Raw genomic sequence first — 17,386 nt, 5'->3', positions numbered from 1 at the left:
ACCTACAGAATAGAAGGCGTGAGAAATTAGGTATTTCTTTAATTTGGCCCTAAATAATTTTATGTTTTGAGTTTCATTTTTTATATCGATAGGGAGGCTATTAAAAATTTTTACTGCCATATAACGCACTCCTTTTTGATAGCATGACAGACTTGCCGATGGAGTATGAAAGTCATTTTTTTGACGTGTATTTATGCTATGAACTGTTGAATTAGTTACAAAGTTTTCACGATTACATATGAGGAAGATTATTAATGAAAAGATATATGACAAGCCATGGGCATTATTTGTTGGGGAGTAGTGAGATTAGAATGAACTATAGTGCTGTAAAGAAGCTACATGAATAAAATAAAACAATAAATCCACCAAACAATATTGTTATTATACATGAGACATAAGTATCTTACATCTGTCTTAACTGTAATCCGATCGAAGTTGTTATATCTAGATATAGCCTACACAATAAGTAGTATCATCTTTAATTTTTCTCACCTAATACAATTGGCGATAATTCTGTAAAACTGTGTTGTCATTAATAACGCCTGTAACTTTTAATTTATCTTTAAATTCAGGCAAATTCTCCCAGGCTTTGCGATATTGTTTCTCATATTTGCAGTGTTTTCCCACTATCCCAACATTTTGCTTAGTTTTATGTCAAGATGCTACACAAGTGTTTCATCAGAAAACTTATCAGATAACTCATCTATATATTGTGTACTATCACACATTGTGATCAGATAACAAAGCACGTAAAAAGTTTTTTGTATTATCGGTGACTGATGTGAGTACACAATAGCTACACTACAGACCATTGTTTTATAAACTGTATTTTACAATACAGTATATGTCTTCCAATATATACATTGTAGGTTTAGTAGGTTATTTTACGATGCTTTATCAACATATTAGGTTATTTAGCATCTGAATGAGATGAAGGTAATAATGCTGGTGAAATGAGTCTGAGGTCCAACACCGAAAGTTACCCAGCATTTGCTCATATTGGATTGAGGGAAAACCCCGGAAAAAACCTCAACCAGGTAACTTGCCCCGAACAGGAATCGAACCTGGGCCACCTGGTTTAATGGCCAGACGCGCTGTTACTCCAAAGGTGTGGACTATATACATTGTAATTAAAATTTGTGTCAAAACTTTAGGTGCATATTCCTCTCATATAGAGGATGAAAAAATGTTACATATGAACATTGGTCTGAAAACACTTTATTTCCTTGTTACAGCCCTCTTCTTATAACTCTGCTTACATTGTATGATGCAGTATGCCTACATTATGAAATAAAAATAGCACACCACATGAAAATCTGTCTTACAGAAGTGTTAAAGATGGTCCCCATTAACATGAATACATGTATCAACTCGACACATTCAATCTCGAATGTGCTGATGTATCCCTGGAGAATACTGTTTTGTCTTGCAGCCTTCCAAAATATGGGCTCGAAGATTCTCTTCTTCTTGCATTGGGGTTCCATTTACAAGCTTTTTTAAATGATACCACAAATAAAAGGCTGTGAGTTTAGGTCTGGAGAGCGCAAGGTTCAAGGTATTCGTCCACCTATCAGTCTGTCACAGAACCTTTGTCTTAGAAATCGACGAACATTGACATCAAAGTGAACAGAAGCTCCATCATACGTGTTTCGTCATATTGCTAATGGCACATGGTGTAACAGAACTGGTAAGGTGTACTCTAAGAACTCTTTGTATCTTTCTCCGTTGAGTCTGGGTGGAAGAACATGAGGTCCCACCAGAACATCACCAACAATGCCGCCCCAAACATTGATATTTCCATGTGGTATGCTATTTTTATTTCATAATGTACTGCATCAATGTAAGTAATGTATAAAAAGGGCTGTAGCAATGAAATAGTGTTTCTGGACCAATGTCCATATAACATTATTTTATTCATCCACTCTATGAGAGTAAGACATCCCTCAAGTTTTGACATACGTTTTAGTTACATCCTGTATAAAATAGAACTAGACAAAGAGTAATGGTGTAGGTTCATAGTAGAAAAACGTCCATATAACATTATTTTATTCATCCACTCTATGAGAATAATACATCCCTAAAGTTTTGACATATGTTTTAGTTACATCCTGTATAAAATAGAACTAGACAAAGAGTAATGGTGTAAGTTCATAGTAGAAAATGGGGTAAAGAGGATCACATGTGGTAAAGTGGATCATATGTATATTGCCTAGATAAGGCAGCGCCACATGGATCACACATGAAAAGAAAACCTTTCTTCTATAAGTGCCACTAAAAATAGTTTTCTTTGCATGTGTGAACCATGTGCCGCTGACTTATCTAACAATACACATATGATCCACTTTACCACATGTGATCCTCTTTACCCCAGTTTATGGTACTTACATGTACAGGATGTAAACGATATAAACTGCCAAAAATACACGGTGAGCATAAATGATTGCCCTAGTTTGGGAATTTTTTTATAGACAAACCGTGAATGATACAACAATTGTACTGATATTACCAAATAAGGTATCTCTCAAAGTTTTATTTGAATTTATCCGCACGGTGTAATTCCACTTTTTACCGGGAGAGGACCTGAGTTTACAGAAATGGCGACTGATGTTGAGCGTGCATTTGTAGCGTTGGAATTTCATTCCACAAGATCAGTCATAACAGTGCAGCGAAATTTTCGAACAAGATTCCATAAAGATCCACCAGACCCCAAGACCATTAGACGATGGTTCAATCAATTAGTGACCACAGGATGTCTGTGTAAAGGAAAATCTCCTGGTCGGCCACGCATCCCACAAGAAACAGCTGAACGAGTGCGGGCATGCTTCCAGCGTAGTCCACAGAAATCTACACACCGCGCCAGCAGGGAGTTAGCTGTACCGCAAAAAACTGTATGGAGCGTATTGTGCAAATGATTGAATTTCAAACCATACCGCATAAAGCTGTTGCAAGCATTACAGCCTAATGACTACCATCTGCGGTTAGATTTCTGTTCTAACATTTTGCATCACATGGCAGAAGATGACGATTTCAGCAACAAATTGGTTTTCAGTGATGAGGCAACTTTCTTCCTCAGTGAGAAAGTAAACAGACACAATGTGAGAATATGGGGTACAGAAAACCCTCGGGTTTACGTGGAGCATACTCGTAACTCCCCGAAACTTAATGTTTTCTGTGCACTTTCCAACTCCAAAGTGTACAGCCCCTTCTTTTTTCTTCAACCCACTGTGTCAGGGCATTCCTATCTGGACATGTTAGAACAGTGGCTGATACCACAGCTGGAGACTGATAGTATTGATTTTATCTATCAACAAGACAGTGCTCCGCCTCACTTCCACAACGAAGTCCGGCAATTCCTGAACAACAGATTGCCAAACAGATGGATTGGTCGTGCGAGCAGAGACGATATGCAGCTATTGTCCTGGCCTTCATGTTCCCCTGACATAACATCCTGTGATTTTTACCTGTGGGGATATGTTAAAGACTCTGTTTTTGTACCTCCATTACCGGCAAATCTGCCAGAGTTACGCGACCGCATCATCAACGCCAGCGCTGCAATCGACATGGATACAGTTCATCGTGTATGGGACGAATTGGACTACCGGCATGATGTCTGCAGGGTCATAAGGGGAGCACACATCGAGCACCTATAAGGTATGTTTAAAAAACTTGGAGAGTTTCTCTATCTACTTGTATATCTAAATATTTTCTATATTAAATCGTTAGTCCACAAATAATTTTCGTAACTAGGGCAATCATTTATGCTCACACTGTATAATGGTGGCAGTGCATAAATAACTGAAGAAAAAAAAGTCAAATAATATTTTTCTGTAATTTTACTGTCAAGGCTTTCCCGGGAAAGAAAAGTCGTTTTGCGAGCCTAACACTTTTGAAAATGAGAATAGACAATCGTTATTTACTTTGCCCGATACCTAAGTCAAAGCAGTCATTTGTTACTCTGTTTGTGTCTTTGCCTGTCTTTGTTGTGTATTGGTATGTGTTAGGCGCAAAGTCATTCACGTTTAGTCGAAATGTAAACAAATAATTAGACTACTATCAATCTTAAAAAGATATTTTATAAATTAAAAATAAAATTTTAAGAAGTAATTAAATTTCACTCGACATTTTGTTCAGTAGACCAATATGTACTGTCTACAAAATCCTGGTAGTTTATATCGTTTACACTCTGTATACTGCTATGAAGATGATAATGAAGCAATAGAACGAGATTCCTGTAACTACTTGTGACAGTGCCAACCTTCAAGTGATTAAGGGACATTACAAAAAGTTATATGACTTCATAAATGTTTCTGATATAAGGCATGCTAAAAACATTCCTTGAAAACGATTTCATCACAATTTGTATCTGCCAATGTCTTTATGTTGAAAATGCAATTATTGTCTCCATCACAAAGAGATTTACAGGAATACTGTATAATGTCAATGTTATGTTTTATTTAACGATGCTCGCAACTACCGAGATTATATCAACATTGCCGGTGTGCCGGAATTTTTCCCACAGGAGTTCTTTTACATGCCAGCAAATCTACTGACATGAGCCTGTCGCATTAAGCACAATTAAATGCCAAGCCTGTCGCATTTAAGCACACTTAAATGCCATTGACCTGGCCCGGGATCAAACCTGCAACCTCAGGCATAGAAGGCCAGCACTATACCAACTGCACCAACCAGGCCAACAGAACACTGTATATGATTCTACAGTATGTGAATATGAGTTAAGTCCAGAACAGTATTTTGTTTGCTACATAATGATTGGTTATACTAGATGAAACCTATGATTGAGGTTCTGGCTGATATGGAGGCCTAAATTTATTTTCGGGCAGTGGTAACGTACCTACATCTCACTTGACAATATGTGTCAGAGGAAGAATAATATCTGAAGTCTGATTAGTGTAATACAGTACCATATGTTACTATTCAGCGATGTGTGCAACTCCCATTATTTTCTGACTTAGTTGCCTTATGAGTGATGCCTTAATAGTGTCACTTAAGAGGTTCAAACCTGTCTTCGGACAGTTGACTAAACAACAACAATAACTTGATGAATCACTGTTCGATATGAAGAAACATATTGTGATCTAACAATTTATGAACAGACAAGTACAAACTAACCAATTTTCACATTTTTATGGCCACAAAGAGAAGATTATGTCATGTTCCTTTTTCATGTTCTCTTCACAGTAAGTTATCAACACGATCAGTAGGCCTATATGGTTATCAGTGCTGATAATATATTTTTGAGTAGGTTCTTATAAATGCAGTATAGAAGAATTATTTCTTCAATTAAAGAGGAAATTGTTTAGTTGAACTGATGAGTAAATGGCAATTTCAAATTTATGTATTATTTCTGTCAGAACAGCAGACACGTTATTGCTGAACAACATGGATTTAGAAAGGGAAGATTGACGATTGACATTGTAGCCTATTCACTATAAATCAGATACTTGCGAGAAGAAGAGAATATATAATCTTGAAACACATATATTGTTCATCGACTATACGAAGATCTTTGACAAAGTAAACAGGACAAAACTGTGGGAAATATTATTCAAGAAAGGCTCTTCTCCCCAATTAATCAGAGCAATACGAAGTTTATACTACAACACCAACATATGCACTGATAAGGGAAGAGGACCAAGAAGACAAACAGAAGAAATTAGTGGTGGTGTTAAGACCGGTGTCCATTATCGTCTGCATTTTTTAATATAGGCCTACATCTTAGCGATGCCATTCAAACATCGCTGAATATTTTAAACCATGATTTTATTAGTGGGACAGCCATGAATTGTCTACTTTTCGCGGACGACCAAGTTGCAAATTCAGAGGAACATCTTCAAATTGTTGCTTGCAAATTAAGCCTATATAATATAAGTGAGGAATATAACCTTAAAATAAGCGCAAAAACAAAAACAATGGCATTTACAGGGAATCATCACAAAAGATCAAATATAATTAGTTAGGCCTATAATTCAGAAATTATAGAACAAGTACGTAAGTAGCTTTACTACTGCTCTATGGCACAGACATGGACGTTGTCCAAAAGAGATAAAAGATGCATAAGTTGGAAGCTTTGGAGATGAGGTTTCTACGTTAAATGGCAGGGATATTGATTAACTGAATACAAACAAAGCGAGGCTATCAGGAAGGAACTACAGATTGAAGGAATTATACAATACAAAGAAGATCATCAATACCGATAGAAGGGACATTTAGACAGGATGGAAGAAGACTGCATTCTGAAGAAAGTTTTTCAGTATGTTCCACAAGTGAGAAAAAATGTGGGTCACTCAAGACAACGGTGGAGCCAGGAATTCTAGTGGGAATGGAACAGGCCAAAAGGCTAAAGTCTGTTGATGATGATGAAGACGATGTATTTTTGTAAAAGAATTTAAAATATATTTCTGAAATTAACGAGAAATGTCTATGGACAATGGATTATGTCTTCAAAAATTACTCGTCTGTCATTAGAACTAAATTCGTCATTTAGGCCTACATCGATGGCTAAGAAGTGACTCTGTATTATTTAAAATAGCTACGTTATTATGTTCACGCAATTGGATACTTAACGAATATTCTGTCCTCGAGTAGAAGATCTTGCATAGCAGAAACATTATAAAAAGTTTGTCTATTTTGAAAGGAATTAATTTTTAAAACAGTTTTCTGATTCACTTGCAAATTAACAGATGAGGTATCACTTCTTATTTATCAACTGCTTGAACCTCACAAGCGATACCAACATGGCACCACTTATGAGGCAACTAGGTCAAGAGAATAATGGGATAGGGTGGCCAGTTCCTTTCCCCCTCCATTGCATACATCGCAGATTAGCTATATATTAGTAGTAATAGTAGTAGGTTTATTTTGCCTGGCAGAGTTAAGGCCATGAGGCCTTCTCTTCCACTCAACCAAGTTTCAATAATATACATGAGATACAAAATTTGATTACAAAACAACACAAAAGAAAATACCTTAGAAATTGCACTAACTTCAGATGCATACAAACAATTCTTTTTTCTCTGACATACATCGTACTGCCTGATAATAGATGTAACAGTATATATATCAGCCAGAATCTCAATCAGAGATATAACACTTCTTAGCCACAGATATACTGGTATCTCTTATTCTCAAAATGTTGTCTTGTGGTTAAAGTGGGTAAAAATTTCAGCTTCTTCATTTATTTTGGTGCCACATGAGTTATTTCATTTTTAAAAACGTGTTTACAAAAGGCATACATCAACTCTTAAAATAATAATAATAATAATAATAATAATAATAATAATAATAATAATAATAATAAACAGGACATAAGCCTTTACAGTATTTTTAGACAAGCAACTTAGTACCCATTTTAGTTGCAGCATCATGCAGTGCACCTCAAAGAAACCAATAGTCTGTTGTTCTCAGGAGACTACTATTCGACATTATGCCAAGTAAACAGCTTGTATGTTGCCAACAAAGGGTTCACAAACATTTTTTGTAAAGAATACAATTCTAAAATTAAAGACTATTTTTTTAACTTTTGACTCAAATCAGATGAAAAACATTGCTGTCAATGAACTCTATACCTTCAAGCAACAGTGATCATGATTCTCATATTCTTAATCTGTTGCTCTCATCATCATCATCTTCATCATCATCCTCCTTGGTGATGAGATGGTCGTTGCATACTTATCAATGAGACAGAAGCTTGCGGCTTCAAACCCAACCAAGGGCAAGGGGTTTTTAAAAGTAGTTATGACTCAATTTTTCAACTTTATAGTTTTAAAGTTATCATTATAAAATTTTTACCGCATGTTTATGCACTTTTCAATAAGTAGAGCCTATATGCTTTACCAAATCTGAACTACGGTACCAGTATGTACCTACCTTTTTGATTCTCAAGTTATTAGTAAATTATTAATTACCTTTTATAATTATTATTTCATACAAAAAGTATATATCCTCTGATTGAGGATGTAACTTTTATGTGCATCTATTATCAGGCAGTAAATCTCACTTGACGATATGTATCAGAGGAAGAAGAATTGTTTGTATGCATCTGAAGTCTGACTAGTGTAATATGTTGCTAGACGGCGATTTATGCAATGGAGGGGGGAAAGGAACTGGCCACCCTACCCCATTATCTCCTGGTCTAGTTGCCTCATAAGTGATGCCTTCTTGGTATCACTTGTGAGGTTCAGACCTGTCTTCGGACAGTTGACTAAGTAACAACAAACAAAAAGTCTCTTATAACAGTTTTAATCTGAGCTGAAATTTTACACTCTCACAAGTGTATAAACAAAAACTGCTCTGGGTTTGTGGTAGACATAACCAAAGTTCCTAAGTGTTTTCTCGGGATTAATCCTGTTTTCCTCCAACATTTCGCCATCATTATCCATTTCAATATTCATAATCATCATTTCAATAGTACCGGTAATGTTACTAGTACCATATAAAATGATCTAGCTGATGTTGTAGTAGGTATATTGTGATTAGCATGGCATGCTCGTTTTTCATCAAGGCAGCTCAGGTTCGATCCCTGGCCAGATCGTGATGAAATTTGTGGTGAACAAAGCAGGCATTGCAGAGGGTTTTCTCGGGGTATTCCCAATTCCCTCTATTCTCCCACGAACACATTCCACATTCTGCTCATTTGCTCTATCATCTTCACAATTTAAAATAATAAGCTGGAGTGAAGTCTCCCTCCAGATTTCATAATTTAAAATATTTTAGCAATGTTAAGTTCACTAACAAAATAAATTAGGCATTTATTTACTTATGGCTTTTAAGGAACCCGGAGATTTATTGCCACCCTAACATATGCCCGTCATTAGTTCCTATCCTGAGCAAGATTAATCCAGTCTCTACAATCATATCCCATCTCCCTCAAATCCATTTTAATATTATCCTCCCATCTACGTCTCGGCCTCCCCAAAGGTCCTTTTCCCTCTGACTTTCCGACTAACACTCTATAGCCTATGCATTTCTGGATTCGCCCATACGTGTCCTGCCCATCTCAAACGTCTGGATTTAATGTTCTTTGGTGTTTCGTAACAAGCTGATGGAGATAATAAAACAATGCATATGTTACACCGATAGACTGATAAAGTTAACCTTGAATGAAAGGTATCACCTACCTTGCAAAGGTACAGTTGTCACATCATGTGACCTTGAGAAGAAATGTGATCTATACGGGAGATAAAGTACGCCTCATATTTCGAAACGTGTATATTTAATGTTGCCAACATAGTGTTCTCCTTTTCAAATTATGTATATAGTACGAATAATGCCAAGCCAAGTAATTTTGTCATTTCATTACTATAGGTCGTTCAGGGCCAATAAAACCGACATACACTGCATTTATTTATCATTTAATTTTGTTTCTTAATTTGCCCTTAACTTTTAATTTTCCGTTAAAAGGGTTTGTTTTCCTTCTTTACGAAGGAAGAGTATTATGCTTACCCACCCATAATAGGTAGGCTTTCCCCTTTGGCCGTTACAGTTCCTAATAGCTCACCTAGCAACATCCATAAACATCAAAGTAACAATATAATTTACAGTTTTACCCTAAACATCTTAATTGTTATAATCGCAAAATAATTATGTACTATTAAATATTTGTGAATTAAAACTCATTACTTACTTGTAGACGCTGTCAACCAAATTTAAACAGACGCAAATTTAGTTGATTCAACCATTTTACCCATCACTGCCATTACCAGATACGTGATACCAACGTTGCTATATCAAAACAGGATACAAGATGACATTTTGTTGTAATCGTCAATACCATAATCATCAATGTAAAGATGTATTTTATATATACACTTTTTAAAGTGATCTATTCATTACGTAAGATAATAAATACACCCTAAAATTCGTCGTAAATATTGAAGAGTGATGTGACGAGAAGTGTTTCTAACATTGGCTAACCTGTATTCTATCATACTACAGAAATGTCAAGAATTACAACCTAGCGGGATTGGTTGCATCATTATTTTAAACTGTCATCTGATGTGTTGTAAATAAACACTTGCACGTGCATATGCTAGAATTGCGCATACCGTAACCGATTGTTATTATCATCGAGGTAGAACTTGTTAATTTACGTACTCAAAGTAATGTCTTAATTACTCATTTATAAATGGGCATTGGTATAACTATAATCTGTCGCAGAGAGAAACTGACCCTACAACGTAATTTTGATATTTACTTTATTTTACAAAGAAATCTTAATAATGCTTCAGTATCTTAATGCAAAATATTTTAAGCAGTATGTCATGTAATATGGGTTCCTTCGTATTAAACTTAATTAAATATTAAAATATAGGCCTATCGGTTCACTCTCACATACAGTCCCTGGCCAAATCAATATGACCACTTAAGGAGAGAGGATAATATTTTTTTATGAAAAATAGTAAATTTTCAAAAAAGAAAAATCTTCTTTAAAATATTCTGTGATATGTGTGGAACACATTGCATAACATTTTGTGGGTATTTGTGCCCTTATCGGGTGTCGAGACGCCATTTTTAAACTTCCTGCGCTCTGAATTTGTAAATCATATGCCCCTTTCAGGGACGTCGCTGGGGGGGGGGGGTGCGAAAGGGTGCGCAAGCACCCCATAAAAAATCGGAGCACCCCTTTCCGCACCCCAAAGGTTATTTAAAGCCCTGATTTGGGAAATTTATAAAAAAAAATACTAGACATAAGGTATTTTGAAGAACAAAAACGAACATATTCCTGTAAGTGTGTAAAACAAATTTCACTAAACGCGAGAAATGAAAACTAGCCATTATTCAAACTGTACATAACATTTGACATTTTACACGATTCACAGTTAAACTCAAATCAACGTTAGTCTTGTTTTTATTCCATCACTAAATAGCGTTACACCTGCTTGAACGCAGTTAGCATTAATATGTATCGCTGCAATACAGTAAGTAGACTCGACAGTGAACATTCCCGGATGTCAGACTCATTATTGGTAAACCTATACGTTATATTAATTATTATTTTTCAATATATTTAACATTTTTATTAAATGAAATTAACATGACTATAATCTACGTAGAACAACAAGACTGTATGTGAAGTTTCAGGAAGATTAAATGAATATGAATTTTCATATGACGTCATATTAGTTGTGTTACGAACTGAGCGCTTATCATGACAATGATGTACGGATGTACCTATGAGAAAATCTTCCATCAATGCGACAGTGCAGTATACAGTTGACTTCTAACATAGTGAATGTGTTCTTACGAGTTACTAGTTTAAATAATATTTTGTTCATAATTATAAGATATACTGTAAATGATTTGTTTGTAAAAAGACAAATTCTAAAGTCTGTTATAATATCTACCGGGCAAAAACGTAATATTTCGGACTTCTCATTAAAAATTACGCAGAAACAAAGAAAAGTAAGTGAAGATGAAGATGTTATAAAAGAATTTGAAAGTGAAGTGAAAGCGATAGAGTATAATGTACTCGTGCTTAATGAGAGTGAAAAGGGCTTCCCTCTCGATATAGCTGAATCAGTTTCCGACTGTTCTTAACATTTCGTGTTAAATGAATACCCGAAAAGAACATTTGGGAAGCAGGAGAAAAGTTTCCAGTCTGAATGGTTTAAAACTTTCCCCTGGCTGGAGAATAGTGTTTCCCAAGATGCTGCATTTTGTTTGGCGTGCCGTTTTTTTCGACTGAGAGTGGTCGTTGTTCGTCTCTAACAACAAAGGGCGGAAAAAAGATGAAAAAAAAAAAGCACTATCCCCGACACACAGATAAAAAACATGAAAATGTTGAATCACATAAGAAAAGTTGTGCTGCGTGGGAAGAATACCGACGCATGAAAATAAGAGATCCACAAATATCAGTTGGGACCTTGATAAGCTAAGCATACGCAATTAAGGTGCGAGAAAATCGTATGTATGTTGGACAAATAATAGAATCCTCAGGTTTACTGCTATACAAGGTATCGCTCAGAGAGGCAACAATGAAACCCAAGATAATGAAAAGCGCGGAAATTTCTTAGTTACTACAGCTAATATCTAAAAACAATCCCATTGTACAAAACAAACTAAAAGAAAAGAAAGGCCAAAAAATGCTAAGTATACTCATCCATCAATTCAGAATGAAATCTTAAATGTCATTGCTCGTGTTACTCTTGAAGTTGTGAGCAAACAAATAAACAGCGTTATTTATTTTGCTATTTATGGTAGACAAAACTAAAGATGTTAGTAAAACTGAACAGTTATCTGTCGTTCGTTTTTACTGAATGACAAAATTCATGAACGCTTTTTAGGTTTTAGACCAGCTAGGCTAACTTATTGGACGCCACTTCACTTTGTATAATAATAATAATAATAATAATAATAATAATAATAATAATAATAACAACAATCATAATAATAATAAACAGATGTATATTATGTGCGCAAGTGCATGAGAAAACATTTTGGATTTTTTATGTACCATATTTTTACAGCTCGCACCCAATCTTTTACAGCTCGCATCCCATACGCACCCCCCTTGCTCTGATCCTGGCGACGTCACTGCCCCCTTTGATTGTTGTTTTCGGTAACTTCATTTTTTTGCCGCATTGCCAGATAAAAATGGATATAATTTCTGAACTGTTAAAGATACATGCATGAAATTTAGAACACACATTCTCTAGACTATTAGAAAACTTTTCTCTGTAACAGAATTTTGCTAATTGATTTTATTTTAAAAACATATCTGTCTGTTTGCAAGAAAGGAAATAAAGAAAATGTTACTGGTTAATTGTTTATTTTACAAATGTAGGGACTAATATCAAGATTCTGTTACAGACAGTTTGTAGAACATGCTTTTACAAGTAAATTGTAAAAACTGTTTGAATTTATCTTTGAAAATTGCTTAGATATATCGGTTTTAGTAAAATCCTGTCTTGGGTACATTTTTTTTTTCAGATCTGGGCCCCCAAATAATTTTTTCAAAATATTTATATTTGGTTGAGTTGCTATAGCCATGAGCTCTCTATATACAAAAATTAATATTTTGCACTAAATAAGAAAAAAAGTTAAAAAAAAAAATACTGTCCTCTCCCCTTAAGAAAAACCAATTAAGTGAGCTTGAAAGTATTAAGACAATGTTTTATTTATCTTTATTGTGTGAATTGTAACTATACATGTATTTAGAAGGTTAACACTGATGACAGGTGAACATTAAATGTACTAAGTAATACAGGGACATCATTTTATTTTTACTTCAGTTGTTATTGTACCTGAGTTTTTGAATGTACTTCACTCCCCCCCCCCCTTCCAATCATCCTCCACACAGAACCAAGGCCGCGTATGCAGTACTGAGTTAGTGAGTATAGTACGTTCCAGAAATATGTTTGCGTTTTCCAGTGACGAAAGAGCTTTCAATATGGAATCATATTTTTGCACAAGTACTGTCGTCCGTTTCCCTATGTCGCATCCCGGTTTCTCCCACCTGCTTCTGTTCGCCCCTCTGTAAAGTCTAGTAGCTGGGCTGTCTTAGCTCTTTTCTGGAAACATTAATTTCTGTTAGGAATTGGACGTCTACATAATACCATACAACTTTAAAATAACTTAAATAAAAGGGCCTCGTTAAGTAATTAACTGTCACGTGATTCCCCCCCCCCCTTTCTACGACCCTGCGACAAAATCACTTGATCGGACAGTAGATAGCATTTCTGAGTAATTTTATCTTTTCGGATCGGGCAGAAGTGAAGATTAAATTTACAGTATGTAAGGTGCTCTTTTATAGAGTAGGTACAGAATTATTTCAACATGAGTTACTAGTACGAAAGCCGAAACTGGTAATTGGAATTAGGTACAATAGTCTATAGTGCGATAATATGCACAAAAGAACTGAAGCCTATATCGAAATGAACGGCCATTTTTAAAAAATGTGTTTAAATATCCATATTATGATTATTTTTCAATTTAACTTCATTCTCTATATTGTACGCTAATGTGCTGTAACAGTACAATATACACTGCATAATTAATACGTCCGAATGAATAGCTCAATTCGTGAGTAAGAACACTTGTTGTTAGTACAGTACTGTATTTTGATTAAACAAAAACCTAATGAAAATTATCAAACTCAAAATTGCGATATTTCCTAGTTTACATAAATGGATGAAGTACTTTTCTTCCCTCCTATACCTAGTAAAGTTGTTGTTGTTTTCTAATGCCAGGCGTTTGACAATAAAGTGATTTGACCTCTTGCACTCCAATATTTTTCAAAGATATTATCATGACCAGCCAATGAAGCACAGATTTTGAGGTGTTCCGAATCCATTTCTTGGTTTGAGTTGCACAATGGGCAGTTAGGGGACTGATATATTCCAATTCTATGCAGGTGTTTAGCCAAACAATCATGGCCTGTTGCCAATCTAAATGCAACTACAGACGATTTTCGTGGTAAATCAGGAATTAACTGTGGATTTTGATGCAGAGAGTTCTACTTTTTCCCCTTGGGATTATGTTATCAAATTTTGTTTGTTGAAGTCTGAGTATGTAGATTTAATAAATCTCTTCATGAACATTTAGTAACAGGTCTGTAAGTAGCAGTGCTGCCCTTCTTTGCTAAAGCATCCGCATTCTCGTTTCCCAGGATTCCACAATGGGATGGTATCCATTGGAATACAATTCTTTTATTGAGTGATATTAATTGAGAGATCATTTTAGTTATTTCTGCTGTTTGAGATGAAGGTGTGTGTTTAGAGACGATTGATAGAATAGCTGCTTTGGAGTCTGACAATATAACTGCATTCCTAAATTTATTGATGTGGCATAGAAGATTCCTGAGACATTCACTTACTGCAATGATTTCACTATCAAAACTTGTTGTTCCATATCCAAGTGATCTATAAAGTGAGAAGAGACAGTACGTAACACCTGCACCGGCACCTTGTTCTCTGGAGATCAAGGATCCGTCAGTGTATAAATGAAGCCAGTTTTGTGGGGGGTACCTAATATTAATTGTCTCTAACGACAATTGTTTCAGTATTTCAGTGTTTACTTCTGATTTCAGTATTTCTTCTGTTACATTTAGATTATATTCTATATTTAATAGAGTTAAAGGGTTTGGTTTAATTTGTAAGTTTTCTTTTAAATTCGGGATATTGATTTTCTGTTTTAATTCTTGAACAATGGATATGAAACTTGTTTGAGTTTTCAATCTACAGAGAGGACTGTATGAATGCCAATTGTTTCCTGGTAATCTGATAAGTTTTTCATATTGAATCAGTGCTTTTTCTTCTACTGTCATTTTGATAATGTTAATATTAGTGAGGAATCTCATAGAATCTATTGGAGTTGTTTTGATTCCACCAGTAATGAGTCTGAGAGCTTGGTTTTGAACATATTCTATGTCGTTTATGAAAGGTGAAGTAATTAAAATTTCTCCGCAGTATGTCAGCACTGGCTGTATAAACATTTTGTATGTAGTGTTCAAAGTATTCCTAGAGCATCCCCATTTCTTTCCTGCTAGTCTTTTTTAGAAGGGAGAATCTTTTACGAGCTTTTTCAGAAATGTATTTCAAATGGTTGCTCCATGTTAACTTACTATCGAAAATAACTCCAAGATATTTGGATTCATAAGTCCTAGGAAGGTGTTGGCCATTGTATTGGATATTGAATTCTCTTTCTTTTTTACCGAGTGAAAATATTTGGTAGTTACTTTTGCTTAAATTGAGTGACATCAAATTTGATGTATTCCATAAAATGATGTCCCTGTACATTCAAGCCTGATTTAATGATTGAGCTAATATTCTGTGACACCTTTGCCCGAATCACAGCCTGTACCCTGCAAAGCATGTTGTCTATGCACAACAAGCTCATATCTTTCAAGTGCTGGTTGTGATGCCAGTGATACATTAGTGGTACCTTTTCAATTAAATTTATCTTATTAGTGGCATTGTTTTTAGAAGCTCCCAAACATTCTGTATCAGATTGAAGTCAGGTAAATTGCCCAGTCATTCCAATTAGAAGTATATTATGGTTCTTCAAGATCCTTTTGACAAACTTGTCGTGTGACAGTGTGCACCATCTCGCATAAAAATCGGCTCTTCATTTTTGTTGAACCAGTCCCGGAGTTGTTGAATCAGGAGAGAATGCAGAACTCATTATGTTACTAACAACATAAAGCCTTCCCAAGCTCTTACCACTAATCATAACTGAGTTTGGATGCTTCATTGTTCTTCAGCAGTGTGCTCTGAGACAAATAAGTTACATTGTCATGTCTGTATTCTGTTTGGGGGTGAAAATGAATGGTTATCATCTCTGATTAACATTATAGGTACAGTAACTTTTTTCTTATTCTTACTATGTTAAATTTATAAAAATTACCTGGCTGACACAGTAAAGAAGTTATAACGTTGATCAGTGATGATAAAAGTATTAAAAGAGCGTACCAAACAATGAAAAAAATGAATTTTAAATACTGATATAGTCACAATCATGCCATGGTATGAAAGAAAAATTTCACAACCTCGAGCGAGATTTGAACCTGCGACTTCCTGTACTCTGGTCAGGCGCTCTACCAACTGAGCTATCGAGTTCGTTTCACGCCAAAGGCTCGAAATTCTCCTCTCATACTGGCGACTCTGTTATAGAGTACTGTCCATAGCGTCTGATCTAGTCAGCACTGCTTATGGGTGGAAAGAAACATTGTAAATGTAAACTTCATCTTATGATGTTGGATGACGTATATACGTCCGTTGATGTGACATATTAATGAATTTTAAATACTGATATAGTCACAATCATGCCATGGTATGAAAGAAAAATTTCACAACCTCGAGCGGGATTCGAACCTGCGACTTCCTGTACTCCGGTCAGGCGCTCTACCAACTGAGCTATCCCGCTCGAGGTTGTGAAATTTTTCTTTCATACCATGGCATGATTGTGACTATATCAGTATTTAAAATTCATTAATATATCACATCAACGGACGTATATACATCATCCAACATTGTAAGATGAAGTTTACATTTACAATGTTTCTTTCCACCCATAAGCAGTACTGACTAGATCAGACGCTATGGACAGTACTCTATAACAGAGTCGCCAGTATGAGAGGAGAATTTCGAGCCTTTGGCGTGAAACGAACTCGACAGCTTAGTTGGTAGAGCGCCTGACCGGAGTACAGGAAGTTGCAGGTTCGAATCCCGCTCGAGGTTGTGAAATTTTTCTTTCATACCATGGCATGATTGTGACTATATCAGTATTTAAAATTCATTAATATGTCACATCAACAGACGTATATACGTCATCCAACATCGTAAGATGAAGTTTACATTTACAATGAAAAAAAAGTCATTATCTTCTTCTAGAGTCGGTCACAAAAAATTTTGATAGAAATCAGAGAAAC

The 17,386-nt window shown here is 35.5% G+C and overlaps 2 protein-coding genes across 2 annotated transcripts in view; one reads left to right on the top strand and one right to left on the bottom strand.

The window, feature by feature from the left end:
- The window catches only part of LOC138697848 (GTP-binding protein 2), a 51,784-nt gene extending 42,001 nt beyond the window's left edge, over positions 1-9,783 (bottom strand). Inside the window, exon 1 of the mRNA XM_069823411.1 lies at positions 9,644-9,783. The gene's annotated coding sequence lies outside the window, so the exon portion shown is untranslated. The remainder of the gene's footprint in view (positions 1-9,643) is intronic.
- The window catches only part of LOC138697849 (tubulin alpha-1 chain-like), a 33,623-nt gene continuing 19,561 nt past the window's right edge, over positions 3,325-17,386 (top strand). The window contains exon 1 of the mRNA XM_069823417.1: positions 3,325-3,651. The gene's annotated coding sequence lies outside the window, so the exon portion shown is untranslated. The remainder of the gene's footprint in view (positions 3,652-17,386) is intronic.

The sequence above is a fragment of the Periplaneta americana genome, chromosome 4 (genome assembly GCF_040183065.1).
Source record: "Periplaneta americana isolate PAMFEO1 chromosome 4, P.americana_PAMFEO1_priV1, whole genome shotgun sequence".
Taxonomy (NCBI): Eukaryota; Metazoa; Arthropoda; class Insecta; order Blattodea; family Blattidae; genus Periplaneta; species Periplaneta americana.
This window is presented reverse-complemented; position numbering and strand designations above follow the sequence as displayed.